Source organism: Henckelia pumila, chromosome 4 (assembly GCF_033568475.1).
Source record: "Henckelia pumila isolate YLH828 chromosome 4, ASM3356847v2, whole genome shotgun sequence".
NCBI classification, from domain to species: domain Eukaryota; kingdom Viridiplantae; phylum Streptophyta; class Magnoliopsida; order Lamiales; family Gesneriaceae; genus Henckelia; species Henckelia pumila.
This window is the reverse complement of record NC_133123.1, coordinates 217,494,371-217,521,274: the sequence shown is the minus strand read 5'-3', so window position 1 is coordinate 217,521,274 and position 26,904 is coordinate 217,494,371. Positions and strand designations below refer to the sequence as shown.

The following is a 26,904-nucleotide window of genomic DNA, read 5'->3' as shown; positions in this document are numbered from 1 at the left end:
TAAGTAATGACGAATCACTCATATCATAGCCTCAAAAAAAAACCACTTTCATCTAAAAATAAGTTCATAGCGACTCTCAATCATCAATGATGCACCTTCAGTCGAATGCAAATGTGTGTGTGTGCCATGTTACCCCAGTTACATGCAACTTCAAAAGAACAAAGTTTCAAGACTGTTCGCCGACCTATAACAATTCAGTGCAAGCCTCACCATCAAGAACTCTCCTCCCAACAATCCTTCAACACAACACAACTGCCTTGAGAATAATTACGCACATCCGGATTTTGCACCCGGTATTGCTTTAGCCCCAATAATTATCCGCATACTTAGCTATAACTAAGACAGGATTAGAATTTCAATCCCCTCGTCTATAGCCCGGATGGAGCATCAACCCCATTTTATCCGCATACTTAGCCTTGAATTTGATCTTTTAGGATTAGGATTTCAATCCTTTTCAGGCCCGGATGGAGTTGTAAATTTTTTCTTTTCTAGGTGCGCCCAAGATCGTTTATGCCATATCAAAGAAATCATCAAGATTCAAACACTATCAAGTTCCACAAACACCTATTATCGTGCAATGGTCCAACAGACATCCACAATATCTAATACATCGCTACACTTTACTGGTTAAACATGCGTGCTTAAGAATATTCAACAAACAACCTACGGTTTCTCAAATCTGATCAAGAGTTAAATTTTTTTCAAAAATCATCATTTTTCAACTATCTCATCATAGGCTTACAATCATCATCCTACTCATGTAACACGACAAACACTAACAAACTAACAAATGATACGGAACGAACTATATGCATATACTCAACAAACGAATGAAAACAAAATGACAAACCATCGAATGAACTCCCCCCACACTTAACCAAAGCATCGCCCTCAATTCTCTAGTACTAACGACACAAACACAAATAAAAAAATGATAACGAGATGCAAAATTAACACAAAACTCCCCTGGTTCAAGTGTTGGCGTTGTCGTCCTCTTTTGCCTTAGGCTGAATAATGGGAGACTCATATTGAAAATTGGTCTACAGATAGGGCGGCTAGGCTCCTGAAAACAAAGAAAATAAAACAAAAAAAACAAAACAAAACAAAATAAAAACAAAAAATGAAATAAAGGAAAAAGACACTGGGTTGCCTCCCAGCCAGCGCTTGATTTTCATTCATCGGCTTGACTCTCAGAAGCACTGCTCAAAGAGCGGCTGCCGCCCAAAATAAGTGTCATATGACACCACAAATGGGTCTTGGTTCCATAAGCCTTCAAGCTTGGCCATATATAAATAGTTAAAGCTCGTCACCGCAGCAATAATCCATAGCGGCTGGTAAACATGGGAAGAGAACACCTCTGCGGGCTCTCGTAAGTTAAAATATTTTGAAACTGGTACTAATGGAAAGGAAGGATCTTGGGGATGTGTGTATGATAATACTATCGATGAGATCATATCGATAGACTCTTGAACTCCGTCATCCTCAAACTCAAGTGGTAACATATTTCCATCGTACGAAATTTGTTCCAGAACATCTTTCGACTGAGGTCCAATAAGAAGAGAAGACTCAAACACCTCTAAATCTTCAGTAGAAATTGATTCGCACTCCCAATTCTGGTTCTCTGATTCATCATCATTAAACCAAATTGGTTTGGTCAATGCTTGAGTATCTTGCTTCACTTCATGTTCTCGGTATTCATGGACGAGTGATCTCGTGATATTCTCCATGTGCTCCGCAAGGTCACATCTAGACTTTTTCAGATCTTCTATAGTTTCCACAGTCGATGCCACAAGCTTGTTCATGATATCCTCTAGTGGATGTAAGATCAACTGCGAACAACTTACCTCCTCCTTTTGAAGCTCGGATGGTTGGTCTGTAAAATCTGGGTATTGAGATTGTGAATACCAGTAATAGTCAAACTCTGCCATATCATCTAACAGGTTTCTCATAGTATCAGCATCTCGGAAAAATATTGATATACCGGTTGTGAAAGCTCCATCAATTACCCATCTTCTTGTCACGGCATCCAAAACACCAAGAAAATATGTTAGGAGAGAATAGTTAGAAAAATCACGATACCGGAAGATGGTTGCTAAATCATTGAATATCTTCCATGCTGCATAGAAAGGCTCTCCGTGTTGCTGGATAAAACTTGGGAATACTTGTTGATTTGACATCTTGAAGTATTACACCATAAGAACTCTTGCAAAAATAGAAGGAAAAAAAAACAGATCAGAAAACGAAGAATAAAATAAAAACAAAAACAAAAATAAATTAAACGCCTTCCCCGGAAGCGGCGCCAAAATTTGGTAGCGCTTAGTCGTGTCGCGCCCAAATTAACCCAACTCAGATTAACTAAATAAACATTTAGTAGCGAGAGTAGGGATCGTTTCCACGAGGAAAGTGAAATTTATTTGTGTTCTTAAAACTACTGAAAATAAATAATTAATTCACATCGAATATTCATCATTGGAAATTTAATTCCTGTTTCACCTTAATTTTAGTTAACTAGACAACAGCAGTCTAAGTTAACCCTTACCCCATAAACTAACCCAATACCAGCGATCAGATTTAAATCCACGGTAGCATTCAAACTAGTAAAACTGATAAAGCTAGACAACCCATACACAAGCGGATGAATTTAGCCTAGTCAGTTATTATTCCTACGATTTAACAAATTCAACAGCAGAAAATATTAATCATAGTTGCTTCGCAAATCAGAGGTTTCAAACAATTACGGATTTGAATTCTAATTTAGCATTCGACTGTATAATGAAATCCTAAGATGGCCAATCTAAAAATCTCATACACAAGCATATCAATCAATTCAGAATAATTCTTGATACTTGATAAAAATCAAACAATGAAAATCTGAATCTCACAAGATAAATAAATTCAAGGGTTCGTCTTCCTCAACCAAGAATAAAAACAAGAAGAATTAAAATCTAAGAACAAGAAAGATAAAACCTAGCCGTCAAGATGGTTCTTGAGCCTCCTCTGCGTCTTCTATATCTTCTCCCTCAATATCTGACTCTAAAATTCGAGATATAGCTTTTAATTAAGGCTAGAGTCCTTAATAATAAAAATTTCTAAATTACAGATTTTTTCCAGAATAGCATGTCTCGCTCGATCGGCAAGATGTTGCGGATCGAGCTAGCAACTTTTCCGAACCTACTGTTTTCAAATTTCTTGGCACCGCTCGATTGGTTGGATTATGCGGATCGAGCGGCCATATTTTATCTCACAAATCTGTACGCATCACAGCACCTGCGCAAACGAGTATTCTTCAAGCGCAAATGCGCATCCTTTTTCTCCATTTGCGCTTCAAGTAGCGCTAATGCCAAGCGCAAACGTGCTTCCTTCATATTTCCTCAATAGCGCATATGTGGTGCAAACAACTTGAGAAAATGCGCTTGATTCTTCCTTGTTTGCACTACTTGTTGTGCAAACAATATCTTTCTTGTGCAAACAAGTTGTGCGTTTGCACATCTCCTTGTGCAAACAAATCTTTCTCTTCTCTTCCCAAGCGCATCATCCTTCCTTCTTCAACAATTCTCTTTTTTTTTTCCAGTACAATGCGACTTACTACACAATAAATCCAGGAGTATGTTATGTAGACATGATGCATGAAAAATAAACAAAATACTTAAATCCACTAAATAAATGCATGCTAAACCACAGTAAAACTTCATTAAAATATGCAACTAAAACACACCTATCAATATCACACTATAACAAATATGATGAAGCACAACATTTAAAAATAACGCTTTTGTAAAAAAACGTTGTATTTTATTAAATCTCATCTGAGTTTGCTGCAGCCATTGGAGCCAGCGAAGGAGAATCAATATTTCTTGCTTCTTGAGGGTTATCAGACAACATTTTTGCAGAGAAATTAATCTGCTCTTCTTTATTTTAATCGCACGATCGAAGACATTTCAACGCGGGATTCATCGATAGAAACTGCTGCAGGTAACTCTTGGCCTTGCATTGGATTTACTAGATTCAATTGTGTTATACGGTTATGCATTGGTTTTCTTCCATTTGTTAACTCTGTGTTCTGCTTTTGAGCACAAATCCTTTGGACAAGAGGAAAGTTAAGGTATCGTTAATTAAATCTCTATTAATTAGCAGATTCAGATCTTTATATTACATCATGTGCTGTAAAGACTAGGTTTGCAGTGTTAACTAGCTCAATTTACTGTGAAATAAGATTTATCCATTAAGGAACAATTTCGGGTCTTTTTCCCTTTGTTATTCATGGCTTTGTCACAAAAATCATGGGTGCCAAAAGTCACATGAATCTGGGGTGCTTTCTATTAAAACCAAACCTATGTAAAAAAATGTACCTACTTTTCAAATCATTAAAAGCTTACTTACACACAGTGGCATGGATTTGATTTGGTAAAGAATATGAAATGATTGCATATATAATTATATGAAGAGATTTTTTGAAATGTGTGTTTAGGTGGATTGGACACCAGAGATTCACAGAAGATTTGTTCAAGCAGTGGAGCAGCTTGGCGTGGATAAGGCTGTTCCTTCGAGGATTTTGGAGCTTATGGGTCTCACTCGCCACAACATTGCCATCCATCTTCAAGTATGCATATGCATGATATATATATATATATATATATATATATATATATATATATATATATATATATATTCCTCCCCATTTTATGTGTTTTCTCTGCCAAATTTCGACCTCGGGTTCGAGCAAGAGAACTCGGGTAGTGTTCTGGATTAATTCATCAGGTCAAGTGGTTCGTGTATCATGAGGTAAAAATTGTTCAGAGTGGAGAAATGTAATTCACCTGTGTTATTATATTATTCTATTTTAGAGAAAGAAGAGAACTCAGGTTGTAGTAGCCCGTACCCTAATTGAGTAATTAAAGGATTAATGCTAATTAATTGAATTGGGTATTGGACGGATCGGAAGCTCCGAAGGCACGATCGGAAGTTCCGAACAGGATCGGAAGCTCCGATGAGCGATCGGAGGCACCGATGTTATTACGTCAGGCATGACGTGTGGTTGGATCGGAAGCTCCGATCAGGACCGGAGGCTCCGATCACCCCTATCCGGAGTCAACAAGTGATATTTTGACACGTGGCAGATCAGGATCTTCGGAAGCTCCGATGGCAGGATCGGACGTTCCGATCGGGGTTCGGACGTTCCGATCGTTGTCTATAAATAGAAGGCCGAGACTTCACTTTCAAATGCCAATTCCGAGTCCTCCTTTCCTTTCTAGTCCTTTTGGAGCTGTTCTAGTCTTCTTAGGCTTGGTCCGGAGGTCGGCGGGGCGTTCGGTAGTCGTAGCGGAGTTGTGCCCAAGTTCTGGAGGCATCGACATCAAAGGGCTAACGACGGACGAAGGTATAGCTTTTGCTTCTTATAAATATTTAGGAGTATGCAATAGCTTAGTTAAGGCTTTTAGAGCACTTTAATGATAGTAGTATCATTTGGCAGTGTAGAGCAGACTATAGGCGTGGACCTAGAGTTGGTAGAGCTTGCACTGTTTTGAGGTACGAAAGTACTGTTCGAGATATCCTGACTGAGTATGCATGTATTATGTGACTGCATGAATTATATGCCATGATATTATGCTGCATTCATTTGCATCTTGCTGTATCTCTTTCGAGATGTCTGTTAGTAGGGTTGTACCCTATCCTGTTAGTGGATGGACTTCCATCGATTTGGGTCCGGCGTATCCACAGTTATCTCGGTATGGGAGCCACCTCCTGAAGCGACGGCAGAGCGTGCTACATACCAGGGCCCGGTCTGTCTCTGTTATCTGATCCTTGACCTCGAGTCTATAGGGAGTTCACTTTGCATGCATGTATACTCATACTCTCGTGCTGAGCGTTTTATGCTCACGTCTCGTACTCTGTATTTTCTGGACACCCTATTCCATGGGGCAGGTTTGCGATTGGACGAGGAGGGTGGATCCAGGAGGGGCTAGTCAGCGGTTGGCCGGCTGGAGCTTCGCTTAGGTTTTATTACTGTTGTTTAGGTTTATACAGCTATTCGATTTGGTTGTATATTATTGGATAATTACAGATTCCTTTACTTGGGATTGTATAATGTTATTTGGATTCCGCAGTTTTATTCTGATATCTGTTTAATTAAGTTAATTGCATGCATAAGTTCTGTTTAGTAGGTGATCCGGGTAAGGGTCACTACATTTATGGTATCAGAGCATGCAAAAGATTTCTTGGGATTTAGTCTCATCTTGAGGTATTTTTGTAGATGTCAAATCGTGACGATCACAGTTCTCATGGTAGTGTTGGTGGGCGTTGGGGTGATGCCGACCGGGAGCCTCGTCGAGAACGGCGTCATCGTCACCATGACGACGAGCGTTTCACTGTGCGTCGATTCTTAGCTATGGGTCCTAAGCCCTTAGTTGGAGGTGAGTCTCCGGAGGATGCGGAGAACTGGTTAGACCGCATGGAGACGACTTTTCAGACTTTCCAATGCACCGATGAGCAGAAGGTGGAGACCCTTGGCTATCTTCTGGATGGGCGTGCGCGCAGGTGGTGGAGATTTACTTCTGCACCTTTTGTTGCGGCGAGAGGAGTGGCCACCTGGGCCGAGTTTCGCACAGCTTTCCAAAAGCGGTATTTTCCTCCTGCACTCCGTCAGTCGAAAGCAGGCGAGCTACTGAGTCTGCGACAGGGAACCATGTCTATCGATGAGTATCAGCAGAGGTTCTTTGATCTGCTATCCTATTGCCCCGAGATTGCTGATAGCTCAGAGATGAAGTATAATCTGTTTCTTCAAGGCCTTAACCCTGAGATCCATGACCGTGTGGCGGTTGGCGACGACATGTCCTACGAGGGTTTGGTGAGTCGTTGTCATCAGGCAGAGGACAGCATTCGGCGGAACAGGTCTTTCCCTCAGTCGAGGCCTGCTAGTTCTTTGGGTCCCCGTGCCCAAACTTTCAAGAAGTCTGGATCTTCTTCTTCCTCTGGTTCTGGGGGTGTTGTCTGTTTCGGTAAGAAGGACAAGTGTGATCACTGTGGGAAGAACCATCCATCCGACAAGTGCCGCAGGGCTTCTGGAGCTTGTTTCCGTTGTGGAGAGACTGGTCATATCCGGAGGGATTGTCCACAGTCTGGGGGAGGCGGTTCTGGTTCTGGTTCAGGATTGGGTTCTCAGGCTACCGTACAGCAGAGGTCGCAGGGACAGTCTGCTGGGAGTTCTCATTTGAGGCCACGAGCTTCTGGCCAGGTGTTTGCCCTGAGACATGATCAGGCTGTGGAGGAGAATGAGAAAGTCATCGCAGGTACATTTATGCTTTATGGTATACCTGCTCTTGTACTTATTGACACTGGTGCATCTCATTCCTTCATTTCTGCACGTTTTGTTAAGAGGCATAAGTTACCATGCATTGCACTAGACGTAGTGATGTCTGTTTCTACTCCGACGGGCCAATCTGCTTTGGCTAAGCGTCTAGTGATGGGTTGCCCTTTAGAGTTCGAAGGGAACGTTCTGTTGGCGAATCTCATGGTCCTGGCGATGGACGACTTTGATTGCATTCTGGGAATAGATGTGCTGACTACCTATCGAGCTTCAGTGGACTGCTATCAGAGATTAGTACGCTTTCATTCGGAAGGGAGTGAGAGTTGGTTTTTCTATGGTGAGGGAGTGCGACCCCCGATGCCTTTGGTATCAGCTTTGAGAGCCTGTCGATCTCTGGAGTCTGGCGGGGAAGGCTACCTTATCTATGCAGTTGATTTGTCCGCTGAGAGTATTGGGATAGAGAGCATTCCTGTTGTGGATGAATTTCCAGATGTGTTTCCTGATGAGATTCCGGGTTTTCCTCCTGCTAGGGAAGTCGAGTTTGGCATAGAGTTGATGCCGGGTGCTTCGCCTATTTCTAGAGCACCGTATCGTCTGGCTCCGTCAGAAATGCATGAGTTAAAGAATCAGCTACAGGATCTTTTGGACAAGGGGTACATTCGTCCTAGTGTATCTCCTTGGGGAGCTCCTGTTCTCTTCGTGAAGAAGAAGGATGGGTCGATGCGGCTGTGCATTGACTATCGGCAGCTGAATCGAGTGACTGTGAAGAACAAGTATCCGTTGCCTCGTGTTGATGACTTGTTTGACCAGCTGCAGGGCACATCAATTTACTCCAAGATTGACTTGAGATCTCGGTATCATCAGTTGAGAGTCTGTGATCAGGACGTAGCCAAGACTGCATTCCGTACTCGCTATGGTCATTACGAGTTCCTAGTGATGCCATTTGGTTTGACTAATGCACCGGCTATATTCATGGATTTGATGAACCATGTCTTCAGGGAGTATTTGGACAAGTTTGTCGTGGTCTTCATTGACGACATCCTGGTTTATTCGCGTAATACGGAAGAGCATGTTTCCCACTTGCGGTTGGTACTGCAGACTCTTCGAGATGAGCAATTGTATGCCAAGCTGAGCAAGTGTGAGTTCTGGATGGATAGAGTGGTTTTTCTTGGCCATATCATATCCAGGGAGGGGATTTCTGTTGATCCAAGCAATATTGAAGCGGTACTTAATTGGTCGCGTCCGACGACAGTTGCTGAGATCCTTAGTTTTCTGGGTCTAGCAGGGTATTATCGTCGCTTTATTTTGAACTTCTCTCAGTTAGCTCGACCGTTGACGCAGCTTACCCGCAAGGGTGTGGATTTCGAGTGGTCCTCCGAGTGCGAGGAGAATTTCCATGAGCTTCGACGGCGGCTGACTTCTGCGCCGGTGTTGGCATTACCGTCAGGATCTGGAGGGTATGTAGTTTACACGGATGCTTCTCTTCAGGGGTTAGGCTGTGTCCTGACTCAGAATGGGCATGTGATCGCATACGCTTCTAGACAGCTGAAGCTTCACGAGGACAACTACCCAGTCCATGATTTGGAGTTAGCAGCCATTGTGTTCGCTTTGAAGATCTGGCGTCATTATCTGTATGGCGAGAAATTTGAGATCTTCACCGACCATAAGAGTCTCAAGTATTTGTTCACGCATGCAGAATTGAACATGAGACAGAGACGTTGGATGGAATTGCTTAAGGACTATGATTGCGAGATTAAGTACCATCCGGGAGCTGCTAATCTCACCGCTGATGCTTTGAGTCGCAAGGTGCGACTATCCGCACTTCAGACTTGTTCGATGTCTAGTGCGATCAGTGACTGTTGTACTTCAGGTTTTACCTTCAAGCATAAGAAAGGTATGCAGAGTATCCAGATGTTTGCGATATTATCTGAGCCAGCCTTGTATTCGCGGATCCGAGATGCTCAGATGTCTGATTCAAAGACCCAGCGTTTAGCTCATCTAGCTAACGAGGGTAGCTCGTCTGGATTTCATTATCAGTCAGATGGCTTTCTGTGTTTGTCTGGTAGGCTTGTGATTCCACAGGATGAAGAGTTGCGAGAGGAGATTTTATCTCAGGCACATCGCACTAAGTTGAGTATTCATCCTGGGAGCAACAAGATGTACAAGGATCTACGTACTCGTTTCTGGTGGAAGGGAATGAAACGCAGTGTTTATCAGTTTGTTTCGAGATGTTTGGTGTGTCAACAGGTCAAGGCAGAGCACCGACGACCTGGAGGATTGCTTCACAGTCTGCCTATTCCTGAATGGAAATGGGAGTTTATCACTATGGACTTTGTGACCCATTTGCCGGTATCCCCGAGGAACTGTGATGCTATCTGGGTGGTGGTGGACCGACTCACCAAGTCAGCGCATTTCATTGCCTATAGCCAAGAGTACTCTGTGGATCGCATGGCACGGATGTACATTCAGGAGATCGTTCGACTTCATGGAGTGCCTGTGAGCATTGTCAGCGATCGGGACCCCAGGTTTACTTCTAGATTCTGGGGGAGTGTTCAGCGTGCGATGGGTACTACTCTCAGTTTGAGTACAGCCTATCATCCGGAGACTGATGGTCAGTCAGAGCGCACTATCCATACCCTTGAGGATATGCTTAGAGCGTGCGTCATGGATTTTGGTTCAGCCTGGCAGGATCATTTGCCGTTGATCGAGTTCGCTTACAACAACAGCTATCATACTAGTATTGGGATGGCACCTTTTGAAGCGTTGTATGGGCGACGTTGTCGTACTCCACTCTTCTGGGAAGAAGTGGGGGAGACACAGGCTGAGGGACCGGAGTTTATCCAGCAGGCGATAGACATTGTTGATCAGATCAAGAAACGGATTAAGACTGCACAGGATCGTCAGGCCAGCTATGCTAATATCAAGCGTAGGCCTTTGCAGTTTGAGGTCGGGGAGAAAGTGTTTCTGAGAGTGTCACCTTTCCGCAAGATTTTCAGATTTGGCCTTAAGGGCAAGTTGTCTCCCAGATTTATCGGTCCGTTTGAGATCTTGGAGAGCATTGGCGATTTGGCTTATCGACTAGCTTTGCCACCGCATCTATCCAGTACTCACGACGTGTTCCACGTATCTCTGTTACGACGGTATGTGGCGGATGAATCTCATATTCTGCAGCGATCTGAGGTTCAGGTGGACAAGGATTTGACTTATGTTGAGAAACCTCTTCGTATCCTGGATTATAAGGATAAGGTTTTACGGAACAAAGTCATTCCTTTGGTTTTAGTTCAGTGGCAGCGCCGAGGCACTGAGGAAGCTACTTGGGAGCTTGAGGACAGGATGCGTAAAGACCATCCTGAGTTGTTTTGATTCCATTTTTTAAGTTGTATTCAGTTGCAAACTCTGTAAATGTTTGATTTGAATAAAGAATGTTTCTGATTTCTGTATTTGCATTCGGTACTTAAGATTTGTTTTCGAGGACGAAATATCTTAAGTGGGGGAGAATGTAGTAGCCCGTACCCTAATTGAGTAATTAAAGGATTAATGCTAATTAATTGAATTGGGTATTGGACGGATCGGAAGCTCCGAAGGCACGATCGGAAGTTCCGAACAGGATCGGAAGCTCCGATGAGCGATCGGAGGCACCGATGTTATTACGTCAGGCATGACGTGTGGTTGGATCGGAAGCTCCGATCAGGACCGGAGGCTCCGATCACCCCTATCCGGAGTCAACAAGTGATATTTTGACACGTGGCAGATCAGGATCTTCGGAAGCTCCGATGGCAGGATCGGACGTTCCGATCGGGGTTCGGACGTTCCGATCAAGGATCGGAAGTTCCGATCGTTGTCTATAAATAGAAGGCCGAGACTTCACTTTCAAATGCCAATTCTGAGTCCTCCTTTCCTTTCTAGTCCTTTTGGAGCTGTTCTAGTCTTCTTAGGCTTGGTCCGGAGGTCGGCGGGGCGTTCGGTAGTCGTAGCGGAGTTGTGCCCAAGTTCTGGAGGCATCGACATCAAAGGGCTAACGACGGACGAAGGTATAGCTTTTGCTTCCTATAAATATTTAGGAGTATGCAATAGCTTAGTTAAGGCTTTTAGAGCACTTTAATGATAGTAGTATCATTTGGCAGTGTAGAGCAGACTATAGGCGTGGACCTAGAGTTGGTAGAGCTTGCACTGTTTTGAGGTACGAAAGTACTGTTCGAGATATCCTGACTGAGTATGCATGTATTATGTGACTGCATGAATTATATGCCATGATATTATGCTGCATTCATTTGCATCTTGCTGTATCTCTTTCGAGATGTCTGTTAGTAGGGTTGTACCCTATCCTGTTAGTGGATGGACTTCCATCGATTTGGGTCCGGCGTATCCACAGTTATCTTGGTATGGGAGCCACCTCCTGAAGCGACGGCACAACGTGCTACATACCAGGGCCCGGTCTGTCTCTGTTATCTGATCCTTGACCTTGAGTCTATAGGGAGTTCACTTTGCATGCATGTCTACTCATATTCTCGTGCTGAGCGTTTTATGCTCACGTCTCGTACTCTGTATTTTCTGGACACCCTATTCCATGGGGCAGGTTTGCGATTGGACGAGGAGGGTGGATCCAGGAGGGGCTAGTCAGCGGTTGGCCGGCTGGAGCTTCGCTTAGGTTTTATTACTGTTGTTTAGGTTTATACAGCTATTCGATTTGGTTGTATATTATTGGATAATTACAGATTCTTTTACTTGGGATTGTATAATGTTATTTGGATTCCGCAGTTTTATTCTGATATCTGTTTAATTAAGTTAATTGCATGCATAAGTTCTGTTTAGTAGGTGATCCGGGTAAGGGTCACTACACAGGTAGTGTTCTGTATTTAAATTTAATGCATGTCCTGGAAACATGAGTTGCTTTAATTTATTTGGTCTCCATTTCTCTTGTTTGTGACATATTTCAGGTTATCATTTATTTCAAAGAAAACGGGGGGTTACAAGCACTTAGGTTATGGCCTTTTCAGGTACTTTCCTGTTTTGTGTTTGGCTAGTTTTGGATCTGGTGTACCTGATTTTCATTAGGTTTATTTCCTTTTTTTTTTCTATTTGAAGGTTTATTTCCTTTTTGTTTCTTAAGGTACACAGGAAATGTGTAAAAAGAAATATACTTCCGAAGAGTTGAAATTGGACACCTGCCTGGTTTGTTCAAAGAAATTGAAAGATAGTACGACCATTGAAAGTGGTATGGAATTTAAATCTTATTGGATGAAGCATAATAAATCATCGGCCTTAGTAGATCATGAGATCCATTTTGCAACAACTTTCTTGCCTTGGTCTCGTAGAATTCACATCACCAAGGGATTTCATGAATTTCTTTAATTAGTGTCAAAAAATCATTTAGTTGAATTTCTGCTAATATACAAATCTTTTTGTGTGTTTTATTTTGTTCCCCATTGTTGAAAATTATAATGAGATGGTATTTAATTGATTTAGCACTGTCAAGTGTTTTCTCAAATATATGTGGAGTATGTGCTGGATCAATAAAAGCTGGTGGCTACAATCACGAAGCTTGAATAAGCATCTAAACTACAAGTTTCAAGAGATTTTAAGCTATGATTGGTATTAACGTGCTCTGCATATTTTTAAACTAAAGGTCATTCAAGATATAAATCAGTAGCAACCATGAAGATCCAATGTTTTTAGTCTAACTAGCGAGATACATTGTGATATTCTTATGCTGGTATCTAGAGGATGCAAGGTTCTAGTCTTGTGATATTTATGTCAACTTTTTGTAGTTTCTACGTTGCCATGCTGGAGATCTAATTCCTTGTTGGATGTATTTTGGATTTATTGTTGTAGATTTGATAATTTCAATACATTAGTCTCTGATATGGAGTAAGGGAATTGAAATGAAGATTATTGTTTGGTTTTCTTTTGTTGGATATACATTAATAAGGCTGCCCTGTTGTAGCACCTTGAGTTGGGGCAGATGGTTGTATCTGTGAATTACATCTCCTGATTTAGGGGCTTCTGGATTTGTTGCGTGTCTGGGCTATTGGAGGCAGTGTTGTGCAGTGGATTTGGGATGTTTGGAGTGATTTTGGCACTGTTTTAGGCGCCACTGTTCTTTTGGACGTGATTCAAGTTTCTGCACACCAAGTATTTGAGATTTTGATTCTCTTAAATTACAACTTTCTTGCACGAGGTACTTGGCTGTTCATTTTCTATTTTATTATGCTCTGGTATTGATTTATTATTAGAAGATTCATGTTGTTTTTTATTGATAATTCTGATTTTTGGAGATTTTTGATGGTGTATTGTAATATGATCTTTAGCATTTTCTGTCTTGATGTTTGGGATGTTAGCTACTGTCATGAATGCAATATTTTTGCAATCAACGATGGAGAGCATTGACATTTCAACAAGAGTTCAGACTGCATTTCGCATGTCAGAATTGCTAAACCATACATAAGAAGAAGAGTCGTTCGGCATTTAGAGAAAGGAAGAGTTGTAATTTTTGCAGCTGGTACTGGGAAATCGCTTTTTCACAACTGATACTGCTGCAGAACTTCGTTGTACAGAGAGTGAGTCCATTTCTATGACTTAAATGCTTATATATATTAATATGATATTTGTTGAATGTTATTAAACCATAAATCCCACTTGCTTTTCCATTGTATTGTATAAATATATTAAGTGCCATCCATTTTCTTTCTAGAGTCATGAATTATTTTCACTAGTAGAAAAATCGCGTAAGACTTCGGTTAATAACCGAAGTCGTAGGCACTTAATTACCGAAGTAGTGTCACGTGAAGTAATAGGGTATTTTTTTACTTCGCTGAATCACCGAAGTCTTATACCTTAAATTACCGAAGTCTTTGGTCATTTTTTGGAGGCAGAATTGGACCGGTGCCGAAGTAAAAACATATATTTTACTTCGTTAATTTCATAAGTTACGAAGTCAAATATATTCTTATACTTCGTCAATTAATAAATTTGCCGAAGTAAAAACTATGATTTTACTTCTGGTTTTGGACGAAGTTAAATATTGTCTATTACTTCGTTAATTTCGTATATAACCGAAGTAAAATGTATTCTTTTACTTCGATTTTTAATCAAATTTTCGAAGTTAAATATTGTCTATTACTTCAGTAATTTCAATAATATACAAAGTGAAATAATATTTTTTACTTCGTTAATTTCCTATATTACCATATTAAAATGCATTCTTCTACTTCGTCTATTAATGAAATTACCGAAGTAAATTATTTATTTAACTTCACCATTTAATTTGAGTGAAGTAACATATGTTTCACTACATTAAAATTTAGATACAAAAATAACACAACATAAATATATTTTTGAAACTTAAAATAGACTAATAAAATTCATAAATTATACATCCCAAAATGACAAACATCCATAAATTTACAAGTATATCTACCAAAAATAACCCGAAAATATGCATGTATCCACAAGTATTTCCACAAAACTAGTGTATTCACAGAGACAAAACAAAATATTATCTCAACGTGCATGACACATTTAGGCACCTACACAGAAGTAGACGAATTCACTCCATTCACTTCTAACTTCATCAAATTGATCTTGGCTGTAATATTAGTTCTTGATGGATCCTGCAAACTAAAATGTAAAAAAAATATAGCTCAATGTCAATTAGAATGATTTTCAGGAAACAAGTAATAGTGAGAGAAGCTGTTATGGCTTGCCCCAATCTATGAACCCGATTCTGAACGCACCGATACTTCTTTAGATTTTAGGTGGTCCATGCTAATGGAAGAAAATAAGTAAAAGTTTGTCAATGATATGATAAAATGAAGACAGTGAAAGACGAAAGAGAACAACTAGATCAGTAACTGGTGTGATGCCGTTCACATAAAAATTACATGTTTATGCTTGCACACATGACACATATGGCATCTTAAGATCTCTCCGATGGATGTAGTTTTATCCATATCAATATCTGGTATTAGGCAGCATGAATATCTGATATTCATGCTACATTAGCTTTAAGATATTTAACAAAGACAAGAAAAGACAGAAAATTTTATAGAAATGTTCAATAAGCAACCAGAATAAAATTCAAGAAAGCAAAGATGGTTGGTATCAAGTGAAAAAATTAAGATACAGATGTATGCTTTGGCTCTAATTTCTAAGTGTTACATTCAAAACTTACCTTTTTGTATAAATTTATTTTCTAAAAAATTTTCTACAGTCCTTTAGTGTTTGTTACCTTCAGTGAAAGAATATTCTCAGGCTTCTAACTAGTACATCAGTCCATCCATGACCATTTAGTAGTCAGAACCAGCATAAATGAGTCTGACTGACAGTAAAAGAAGATCAATAATATGCACAAAATAACTAATCTTTTTATTGAGCATTCCTCCTAAGGTATGTCACGTATAACATATATAAATTAAGAATAGTATTGAACCATCATTCAACCAAAAACGATATGATCATGCAAATGTTTCAAATTATGGAAACCTACCTCTTTTATTTCTTGCCACATTTCTCTAGCTGTGATGCCATGGGAGTTTCCAGATATCACAAAACATGGGCACTCAGAGAAATGAACGTTTTCGCTTTCTTCTGCTGCAACTGCAGAGTTATAGAGGGAAATCCATTTGCAGTCCTATATCCGTACACTAGGAATTAAAGAAGCCCACAGAAAATGTATGATAAATATTGAAGACAGAAAAATCATCACAGTCCCATGTTAACAACAAGGTAACGTCTGTTGCTGTCTTCCATTCAGAACTGCAAAGATTTAAACAAACAAAATTCTTGGAGGACTAGTATGAAATGAATGCCAAAGATTCAAAATCTAGAATAAAGTCTAACGATACAGAAATATCCTACTGTACATGTATCTATGTTCCTTGCAAACCCACTAACATTTAAGATGCAACTGTCTTTACAGAAATATCCTACTGCACATGTATCCTTGTTCCTTGCAAAACTGAACAAGAATATACTACTGCACATTATTTATTTGATGAAAACAGCCCTCAAAAGGCCATAAAGCTGCCCTGAAATAGCCCTCAAAACCACGCCAAAACATCCCACAAAACCTCCACAAATGCATCCAAAAAACATATGCCACCAAGTCTAAATTACAAAACATTTCTATGCAGAACATCAAATTTTACAAACCAAGGTGCACCAAAACAACAATATTACCTCAAAAATAAACCCAAAACTTATACCAAATGATCTCGATTTTATAAACTAAGAATGTATCATCAAGAATTATTTTTTGTAATATATATCTCTAAAAGTTTTGACAAAAATAGGCTGGAAAAAAATTAAGACACAAAGAAATGCTGAAATTTGCATCCCTCTGCCAAGGAAGTAGAAAAATAAAGCTACATAACATAAATTAACATGCAAATGAAATAACTGTTAATATATAAAAATGCAATTAACATACCTCAGTTGAAGTTCTTACAACTCTGAAAAACTTCAGAATGCTGAGTTGTTGGTTATATCAAGTATCTGCAGTGCACGTGACAAAACTGAAAAAAAAAATAATGGTGGTGAGATGAAATAATTAAATATACATAACGGTGACATTTTTTTAAAATAAAAAATATACATATATAGAATGTAATGATTTGCAATCTGAAGTACTATTTGACTCATCTAGAAACCTCAATATAGAGAGCTTCATTTGCTCCCTAGAAATTTTATCTTTGATTTTACTGAACATATAAATTTTCTCCCTATAATTGCTCGAGTTGCTGCAGGGCTTCATAGCTAGATGATAATGAACTAATGTTGTGGATCTTTAGAATTTTTTATGCCAGGCAACAAAAACAAGTATATATCATTATTAAAATGCTAAACAACAATTTATAACCAAACAAACAACCTATGATATTGGTAATTACACCCACTTAATTTCCACTTGTAATAAAAATAACAATTAGTATATCATATGTGCTCAACCACCCACAGATTTGCCACCACCATAAATCAAGCAGCCGATAACCACTCAAAATACTCATTTCTAAAACTCCAATCTCAAAGGGGCTCAGTAACATAAATTGAAGTGCAGCAATTACTCAAAAATATTAACTTCAGATCTATCTTATCATAAATGATAAGCATCAAGTATGGGTTGATCAAAGGGACGTCATTCATGTTTACCTAAACTAATGAAATCAGGAACTGAAAAGCATAAAAGGCCAATATTAGTCCAGCACAAAAGTCAGTATTAAGATGTGAACAAACTAAAGAAAAAGGAACAAAGTTTTTATAAAAAAAAAACTAAACAAAGGGTTAACCTAAATATATGCCTAGTGCAAGCAATTTGTCAGCTTGTTTTGCTGCGAATTATTCAGTAATAGTCATTACAACCTCAAGAACATGACCATATCTAAGCACAAACCACTAATCTGAGAATCATTAGCATATTTTTAGTTTCTTTGAGGGAACAACTATAACGAAACATGGAAAACCAAAATCAAAAGAGGAAACCCGAAAAAAAAACAGAACCTGATTTCAGGTTTAAAAAAAAATAATACTCATCCAAAAAGTACATTTAAAACCCGAATCGATAGGAAAAGAGAATGATTCATACATTTCAGGCCTCTATGATGAACTTAAGATGATATTTAGATTGACATTGCTTGTCGCTCAGTTTCTCTAGCTGCATAATAAAGTCATCATCAATACATTTGTTCAGTTCTAAAAAAATTTATAGTACGTGTGCTCAGAATACTAATACTAATATATAAATAAGACACTTTGATGCATACAAAAGGTTTAAATTACAGAAAAAGGTCCTTAAATTGAAAAGAAAGTTTGCCCAGAAACTAATTTTAGTGACATTATTGGGTGTGTTGCTTTCATTTACAGTAAGGCGCAGGAGCAGTAGAAATCTTCCAAGTGGAGGATTAGCAAACTTCAGAGAGAAGCATGTTTCTTACATGTACTGTTTGCATTTTGGTTTTCAAGTGCTCTTTGCCTTGACAGTAGAAAATTAAAATTATAAATTTAGATTGTATCCATGCAAAACATATTTAAAAAAATATGGAATCACAAATAATGGTACAAGCACAAATTCTACATATCTTGAGACTAAGAACACATGTGCGCTTATCACAATCAAATTGAAGATGCAATAGTGAGCCAAATCTTACAAACTAGATTGGATTTGTGAGCATGTGATAGCTCAATTAATCCTTGAGGCATTTTGACAAATACACAAAATTCCTGAATATTTTAATCATGACATAGTGAGGTGCCTTTCTAAATAAGTGGGGAATGCAATTCACGATATTTAATGAAACGAGAGGAAAGAAATCACAAAATAGTTTCCTCATATTTCTAACATGTGCTGCTGCAGGTTTAAGTATTACACTCTACAAAGGCTTGACACGGTCAAAGAAACAAAGGAAAAATTCTTGTAAGGTGTTTAAAAGTGAATAATGAAAGCTGCAATCCAACTCTAAATGGTGCGAATTGACCAAGAGTGAAGTTTAAAAAGTAAATTAAATATTCCACAAATATCATGTACGTCCACTGCAATCAACTTCATAAACCAGTGGAAAGTATGCCAAACTCATCATAAAAGTAGGAAAAAAAACATACCGATTGATTTGTAAAAAACTAGACCGAACGCATGGGCATATGCCACCAACTTCGTGCCTGGAAAATAGATTTGAATGGAAAATTGCTTTGAATCGGATTGTCAGATGTGATGTAAAGTTTATGTGCAATTATCGTAATATAATGTGATTTTGCCACTTCACAGTCCACGTATATCTGTTAACTTTTTGTTCCTTTCAATCCAACTTTGTGATTGTCACAGCTAACAAACTAGGTTCAATTGCGATCAATAGCAGTAACCACATATTAATCATAGATGATGAATATAATTTAATATACAGAAATTATGAAATCAAGAATAGAATATATCTCGGAATCTTTGTTCACTTCCTTTTAACAACACTTAAACTTGTATGTGATTTACTAAATTGGAATGAACTATGCTTTATATATCTCTGACGTACATTTATGTACAATGTTTATTCTTATATATTCACAAATTTAGTGTACGTCATCGTCTGCAAATTGCAGTTGATGATGTCTGTCATTTTGAAGGATATAAGTATGCCTACATACAACACAGGTGGGCGATTGGGCTTAGCAACCAAAAGCAGAAAGAAAGCAGAGGGAGAAAAGATGAGATCAGGTTTAAATGCAGAGCACATTAAAACTAGACCAAACCAGAACAAGTTCTAAACATATCTTGTGCCAAGACTATATCCCCAATAAGGAATCATCTTCCAAAACATGTAAAAATCAAATCAAAAGAGAAACCCAAATTAACGTTAAAAAAACGGGAAACGTTGTCATATATATTTGTAGTTTTCTGGATCTAACAACAAGAACGAAAAATCTTCCAAAACATGTCAAACTCAAATAAAATAGGAAAACCCAAATTCATTTAAAAAAATGGAACCCGAATTCTTGTAAAGAAAACTAAAACATCTTCCAAAACATTTAAAACCCAAATTGATACCAAAATAGAAGGATTCAGACCTTGGGATATCGAATTATGGCATTGGCGAGTGGTTATCAGCGGTCGTGGATGGCTGGAGATGCAAATTGGCGGTGGTGGAAGGCTGAAGAAGAAAGGGGATCGCACATTTGATTTTTTTTAACGAGGGATTTTTATTAAGTTGGAAATAAAGGTGTATGAGAAATTAAGTGAAGGATCCTGTTCATCTTTTTACTTCAGCATTTATAATTAAAATTTTTTTTTCTTTTTACTTCATCAAAAATCATATACCGAAGTAAAATACAACTTAAAATTATTAGTGAAGCCCGGGTTTTTAAAAATCCGAAGTAAAAGGTTCATTTTTACTTCGCTTGTGTTATTACCGAAGTTGATTGTTACATTTTACTTCGTAATTACTAATTGCCGAAGTAAAAAGTAGCGAAGTAAAAACCAAAAATTCTACTAGTGTTTGTTCCTTATATTGTATCATTTTATTGGAATGGTGCATGAGAAATTGATGTTGCATTTTGTGTAGTTAATGCGGAAGTGGTGCTGATCAAAGCTACAAATGTGGATGAAGTTTTTGATGAAGATCATAGGAATAATAAAAATGCAGGTCTACTAGTTTATTGAGTTAGAATTAGATTATTTTTTATATTTGAATGACTTGTAATATTGAAAGATTGTATATTAAATTTTATTTTAAAAACTTTTGAATTTTAAGTGATTTATAATATTAAAAATTGTGAATTAATTTTTTTTGTTTTTTATTTGATAAAAGACAACGTTTTTTAAATGTTGTCGTATAGGATTTAAAGCGTTGTTAAAGCCAGTGTTGTAAAAAAGTCAGCTCAACGAAAACGCTTTTTTAAGCGTTGTCGTTTCTAAAAAAGACAACGCAAAAAAAGCGTTGTCGTTGAAAAAAAAGCGTTGTCTTTTTGAAAAAAGACAACGCGGAAAAAGCGTTGTCGTTGAGCGGTTTTTTTACAACACTGGCTTCAACAACGCTTTTTTAGCCACATAGACAACGCGAAAAGAGCGTTGTCTATGACCTTTTTTCTTGTAGTGACTGTAAGAGTGGGTGCCCAGTGAGCCAACTGTATGGCTATGGGCTTTGTTGACTCTTTGTATAAACAATCTTTTGTTTAATATTATTTACACTTTTATGGCAATGACTTTATATTACTTCATATTGTTATATTGTGATATACTATTGTTGTTTTGATAAAGACCTTGAATATACTATAGTGTATGTAAGATGTGGTAGAACATGGAGATGTCTATCATGAAATACATCTTATAGTCACTGTATATTCTAAAACCGTTCCTAGTCGATTGAGCCGTCCGATAATAAGGATAAGGATCGCTCGAGTTTGAGACTAGCATTTGCGATGCGGAGTACCACGTTTCATTGGTAGGGAACATGGAGATGTTCGAAGCATGCAAATGGATATTCATAGGATGAATAGTCGAACTACCCTATCCGGACTTTCCAAGTGGTTATCACTTATCGAGTGGATAAAGTCCGCGGTTTTGGTTGTACACCATTAGTCCTTACGACTTGAAACATCATGGAGACTCTATATGCTAGTACTGTGCTTTGACTCGTTTACCGACTCTGAGGGGGTCATCAGGTGTCGAGATTGGGTACAGTTACGACACATATAGGAGTCAATGCATTGTTGTCAAGGATTCACCACATACTTGCGAGTGTGGATATCCTATGCGATCTGAGGAGATATTAGTGTGACAAATCTCTGGCCAGAGTACTTGATGTGATTTAAGAAATGGTTTCTTAGTAGCACATGCGATGTCACTAATTTGATCTTCAAGATGTATTGCATAGTTATCGAATCTTGAGCGACTCTCGATATACCAATGGTTGTTGATTCGATCGGGATATATGGATGAAGGGACCGTACTGTACGCTAACCAAAATCTACTGGTTCTTGTAGGCACTATCAGTGATACCTAGGGAATCATGGGGCGATGTTGCTAGGCGCTTTACCATGATTCGTTGGGCAAGTCGGAAAGTGTTGTTCCGAGTCACAAGGAGTTGTGAGCCCACGGCTAGCTGTATCCCTGAACCATTGAGGGTCACACAGTGTAATGGAGTTTTAATCCCCGTTGAGATAGTTAAATTTAAAGAGTTAAATTTAATGAATAAAGAAGTTGGACTTCTTAATTAAGAGTAAGGGAGTAGGATTTCCTAAAATGACATAGGGATGGACATTTTTGGAAACCACTGAATTCGGATTCAGAAAATTTATTTTGACTTTAAAACGTGCAGAAATGGTTTCTGTGCACATTGGTGAAATCGTTTCATCAATCGGAGTCACGATGAATTTTATATTAATTTCTGAACGAGCGGGCTTTGCTTGTCAGGCCCCAGCTTATGATTAATGGGCCCTAAGGTGTTAGTGGCCTGCATTATAAATAAGTTATTTCAGTACAGAAATTACACACAACAGGTCATAATTTTTGAGACAGGATTTTCGAAACCCTAGCCCCTCTCAAAACGTTTTCGGCCGCCTCTCCCTCCCTCTGCCCGAGAAAATTCCGGTCTGTGATTTTGAATCGCAGTAAGGAATAACGAATCAAATTCGTGTATTCTCTTCGCAGAAAAATTCTGATAGATTTTCTAGTGCAATCTATCAGAGGGATTAAACCTCTGTTCGTGGACCTGATTGAAGGCGTTCATCGGTTCCAGGGAGAGACAACAAGAGCAGAATTGTTCTGTTGGTGTCCATTAATCTCGTTGCGAGATTTGAGGTAAAATTTATTTAATTGTTATTTAAATTTTACACACACACGTAATTCAATCGATGAACGGTTGATACCCATACCATGGAAACGTTCCATGAAAAATTTTTAAAATTCCGCTGCACCGGGTATCAATCGTAATTGGTCTGGGAACTCGCCAGTTTTCCAACAGTGGTATCAGAGCCAGGTTGCTCAGATCAATTGATTGAATTAATCAATTGTACAAAATTTTTGAGTCTCGGTTTATGAAACAAAATAAATATTTTTAATAAAAAATTTTTTTTTCCGGGGGCGAAACCCGGGCAGCGATTGGATCGCTGCCCCCAGGGGCGGCGCACGGCGCTGCCCAGGGCAGCGCTCGGCGCCGCCCAGCGGCGGCGCCAGGCGCCGCCAGGGCAGCAAGCGTTGCTGCCCTAAGGGGGCAGCCGGGCTGCCCCGGCCCGCGCCCCGGGTGCGGGCCAACCCGGGAGTGTCCCGGGTGGCCCGCGGGAAAAATTAATATTTTATTAAAAATTAATTTTAATATGTTAAAATTTTATTTTTGGTCCGGTCAAAAATTGTTTTTGATTGGTTCACGAGATTTCGGATCGAATTGTTCGAGTCCGTAAATTTTAAAATTGATTTTGGATAAATTTGAATTTTTGGAAAATTTTAATATTTTATCCGTAAATTGAATTTTGAAATCAATTATTTTGGTACAATTGATGATAAGATATGATCTTATGATATATTAAGTAAAATATGATTTTATTTGTAAAATTGGATTTTATAGATAAAATATGATTTTATTTGATATGGAGATAAAATATGATTTTATATGTGAAATGTGATTTTATGTATAAAATATGATTTTATCTTGTTTAAATTTGAATTGCCACAGCATGTTATCCAATAAATTAATTTTGAATTAAATGTTATTGGATAAGGATGATCGATTGCCATGACCAATTTTGTAGGTGTATGTTAGGAATTTACATTTTGTCTTTATTGTTGTTGGTTTTATTAATGGGCCTGGTTTATGGCCCGATATGAATGTCATATGTAATAAAAGTGGGCTTGGTTTATAGCCCGTTCCCACCCCCTAAAAATGTATCCCTACTTGTCATTGTTATTTATTGTAAATACATTAGATTTAGTGGGAGATCAAGATTTGAAGATGGTGGGCCCAGCAGACAATGAAGACTGAAGAAATGTAAATTGGAAGCATATGTAATAGGATTGCATTTGCATACTGCATATTACCTAGGATTGGACTAAGACCCGTGATTGGCAACCACGGGTCAATTAGAAATGGAATCGATCATCCTATGTAATATGTGATATTATGATTGTATGCATGTTTAGACATAAATTGCGTGAATCCGGCAATGCATGCAATAAATTAAATATGATGAGACAAATATTTTTATAAATAAAATCCCTCATTTTAAATATGATTTAAAATTTATATCAAGATAAATAAAGGAAATTTAAATATTGTTTAAATGTTCCTACCTTCCATCAACGGTCAATGTATGTGATGCTACCCGCGGATACGGTCCGGCTCATATTATTGGGGGGGCCCGTCCGTCGGAAAGCTGTACATTGGATCGACAAATGTTGTAAGTTGGGTGGAACTCCCATGGGATCGGCTCATATTATTGGGGGATCCACATGGCGACCGTCCATCACAACTTAATATTGATGGGTCATCTTGACATGTCACTTTAAACGGCGTCATATTATTGGGCCCTTATTGGACATGAGGTAAATACATGGGGGTTGCTTTGGAAGCAATTGGGCCCTACCTTTTGAGAATTATGGTTGGCTGATATTATTCGGGACCATAAGTTTGTCAATTGGACTCCATGTTCTCACTAAGGAAAAAGTTTCCCGTTTTCACTAGAGGGTGGTGAAATCGTTAAAATAGTGGGAGTGAGATTCATAAAATTAAATTCGCCTATTTTATGTCTTAGTAAATTGTTAAACAATCATTGATATATGTCTGTTTTTTCCTTTTCAGTATTTCATACAATGAATTCGCGAAATCCTTTATTCTCGATCCTCGAACAAAACAAGCTGACTGGCGCCAACTATACGGAATGGTTCCGGAAGTTGAAGATTGTCTTAACTTCGGAGAAAATGCTCTACGTGTTAGAGAAAGCACCTCCGAAGGAAGCACCAGCTGACATAAGTCCGGAGGAATTGGCCAAACTTGATGCATGGTGTGACCATGACATCAAGACCAAATGCTATATGCAAGCCTCGATGTCTGATGAACTCCAGAGGCGATTTGAGGACACGGTGAATGCTGCTGACATTCACACGCAACTCAAGGAACTTTTTGGGGCTCAGTCGAGGGCTGAAAGGTTCTCTACTGTTAAGGAGTTGATGACGTGCCGCATGCGTGAAGGGACTTCGGTCCGTGATCATGGGGTACGAGTGATTTGGCTCATACAGAAGTTAGCGACCCTTGATTTGGTGTTGGAGCATGAACTCAATGTGGACTTGCTGCTTCTATCTCTTCCTTCTTCATTTGATGGATTCGTGATAAATTTTAATATGAACAAGATAGAGGCCACCCTTGAAGAGATGGTCAATATGCTCGTTACATATGAATCCACACTTAAGAAGGATAAGCCAGCTTTCTTGGTGGGCTCCTCATCTTCTGCTAAGAAGGGGCCAAGTATGAAGGGCAAGAAACGTTCTGCCCCACCCAAGAAAGTGGAACCCGAGAAGAAGCAAAAGACAAAGGCTTCAAACGATGGAAAATCCAAGGATGTTTGCCATTACTGCAAGAAGCCGGGTCATTGGAAGCGCAACTGCAAGGAGTATCTTGAGCAGTTGGGAACTGCAAAGGGTATGTTCTATATCGAAATAAACATGTCACTTAATACAACTTCTTGGGTATTGGATACCGGATGTGGATCTCACATTTGCAATGATTTGCAGGTGATGACAAGAAGTCGCAGGCTTAGAATGGGTGAGACCCAGCTGAGGCTCGGGAATGGTTCCAGAGTTGAAGCTACGGCCATTGGAGATGTTTGTTTGATTTTGCAGAATGGTTTTAAATTATTGTTGAGAGATGTTTTATTTGTGCCAGATTTAATTAAAAACATTATTTCTATTTCTATGCTTGATAGAGATGGTTATTCTTGTAATTTTGTGAATGGGATTTGCAATATTTACAAGAATGAATGTTTAATTGGAAATGGACAACTTGAAAACGATCTATACAATTTAAAACTAAAAGACGTTCCAGTAAATTGTATTGACAAACCGGCGACAACAAACAAAAGGAAAATCGATAGTCAAAACCCGGCAAACCTTTGGCACGCTAGACTAGGTCATATTTCCTCAAGGAGGATGAACAAGCTAGTGGGAGAGGGCATGTTTGATATGTCTGATATTAACTCTCTACCTACTTGTGAATCCTGCCTAAAAGGGAAAATGACTAAATCTCCTTTTAAGGGGAAGCCTGAACGTAGTCAAAATCTGTTGGATTTGATCCATACAGATGTTTGTGGTCCATTTAGAGTAGGGACTCAACATGGCCACACCTACTTCATTACCTTTACTGATGATTATTCTAGGTATGGGTATTTATATTTAATGAAATATAAGTCTGAAGCATTTGAAAAGTTCAAAGAATTCAAGGCTGAAGTAGAAAACAAGCTAGGTAAAAGTATTAAAGCACTTCGATCGGATCGAGGTGGAGAATACTTGAGTACCGAGTTTTTGGACTATCTAAAAGAGAATGGGATTCTCTCTCAGTGGACTCCTCCTATGACACCACAGCTTAATGGTGTATCGGAGCGTCGTAATCGAAATTTGTTGGACATGGTTCGATCCATGATGAGCTTCACTGAGCTTCCACCTTCGTTTTGGGGCTATGCGCTTGAAACGGCGGTATTGTTGTTGAATAACGTCCACACTAAAGCAGTGGACAAAACACCATACGAGTTATGGAATGGCAAAGCTCCTAAGTATTCATACTTGAGGATTTGGGGATGTCCTGCTTACGTGAAGCGGACAGTGGGAGATAAGTTGGATAGTCGATCCAGCTTGTGTTATTTTGTGGGGTATCCGAAGAATTCAATCGGATATTATTTCTATTATCCTGCTGAAACAAAGGTGTTTGTTTCACGGAATGCCACCTTCTTGGAGAAGGAGTTCTTATTGGATAAGAAAGACGAGATGATGGAACTCGAAGAAGTTCGAGAAGAACCCGAAATACAAAATAACGATCCCACACCTCAGGAACCATTGCTGGACACGCCTGCACCTAGAAGATCCGAGAGGACTTCTAAACCTCCAGTTCGATATGGTCTTCTTCTTGAAGAGGGTCAAGATG

General features: G+C 38.9%; 1 long non-coding RNA gene and 1 pseudogene across 1 annotated transcript; one reads left to right on the top strand and one right to left on the bottom strand.

Moving 5' to 3' along the window:
• LOC140862766 (CBL-interacting protein kinase 23-like) overlaps positions 1-12,412 on the top strand; it is a 48,941-nt pseudogene extending 36,529 nt beyond the window's left edge.
• A 4,194-nt stretch (positions 12,413-16,606) lies between these two features.
• Positions 16,607-18,630, bottom strand: LOC140894555 (uncharacterized). The gene is made up of 3 exons (XR_012153859.1): positions 18,232-18,630; positions 17,883-17,951; positions 16,607-16,795 (listed from the first exon to the last, which is right to left on the bottom strand). It is a non-coding gene; the product is annotated as an uncharacterized lncRNA (long non-coding RNA).
• Between the last annotated feature and the right edge of the window lie 8,274 nt (positions 18,631-26,904).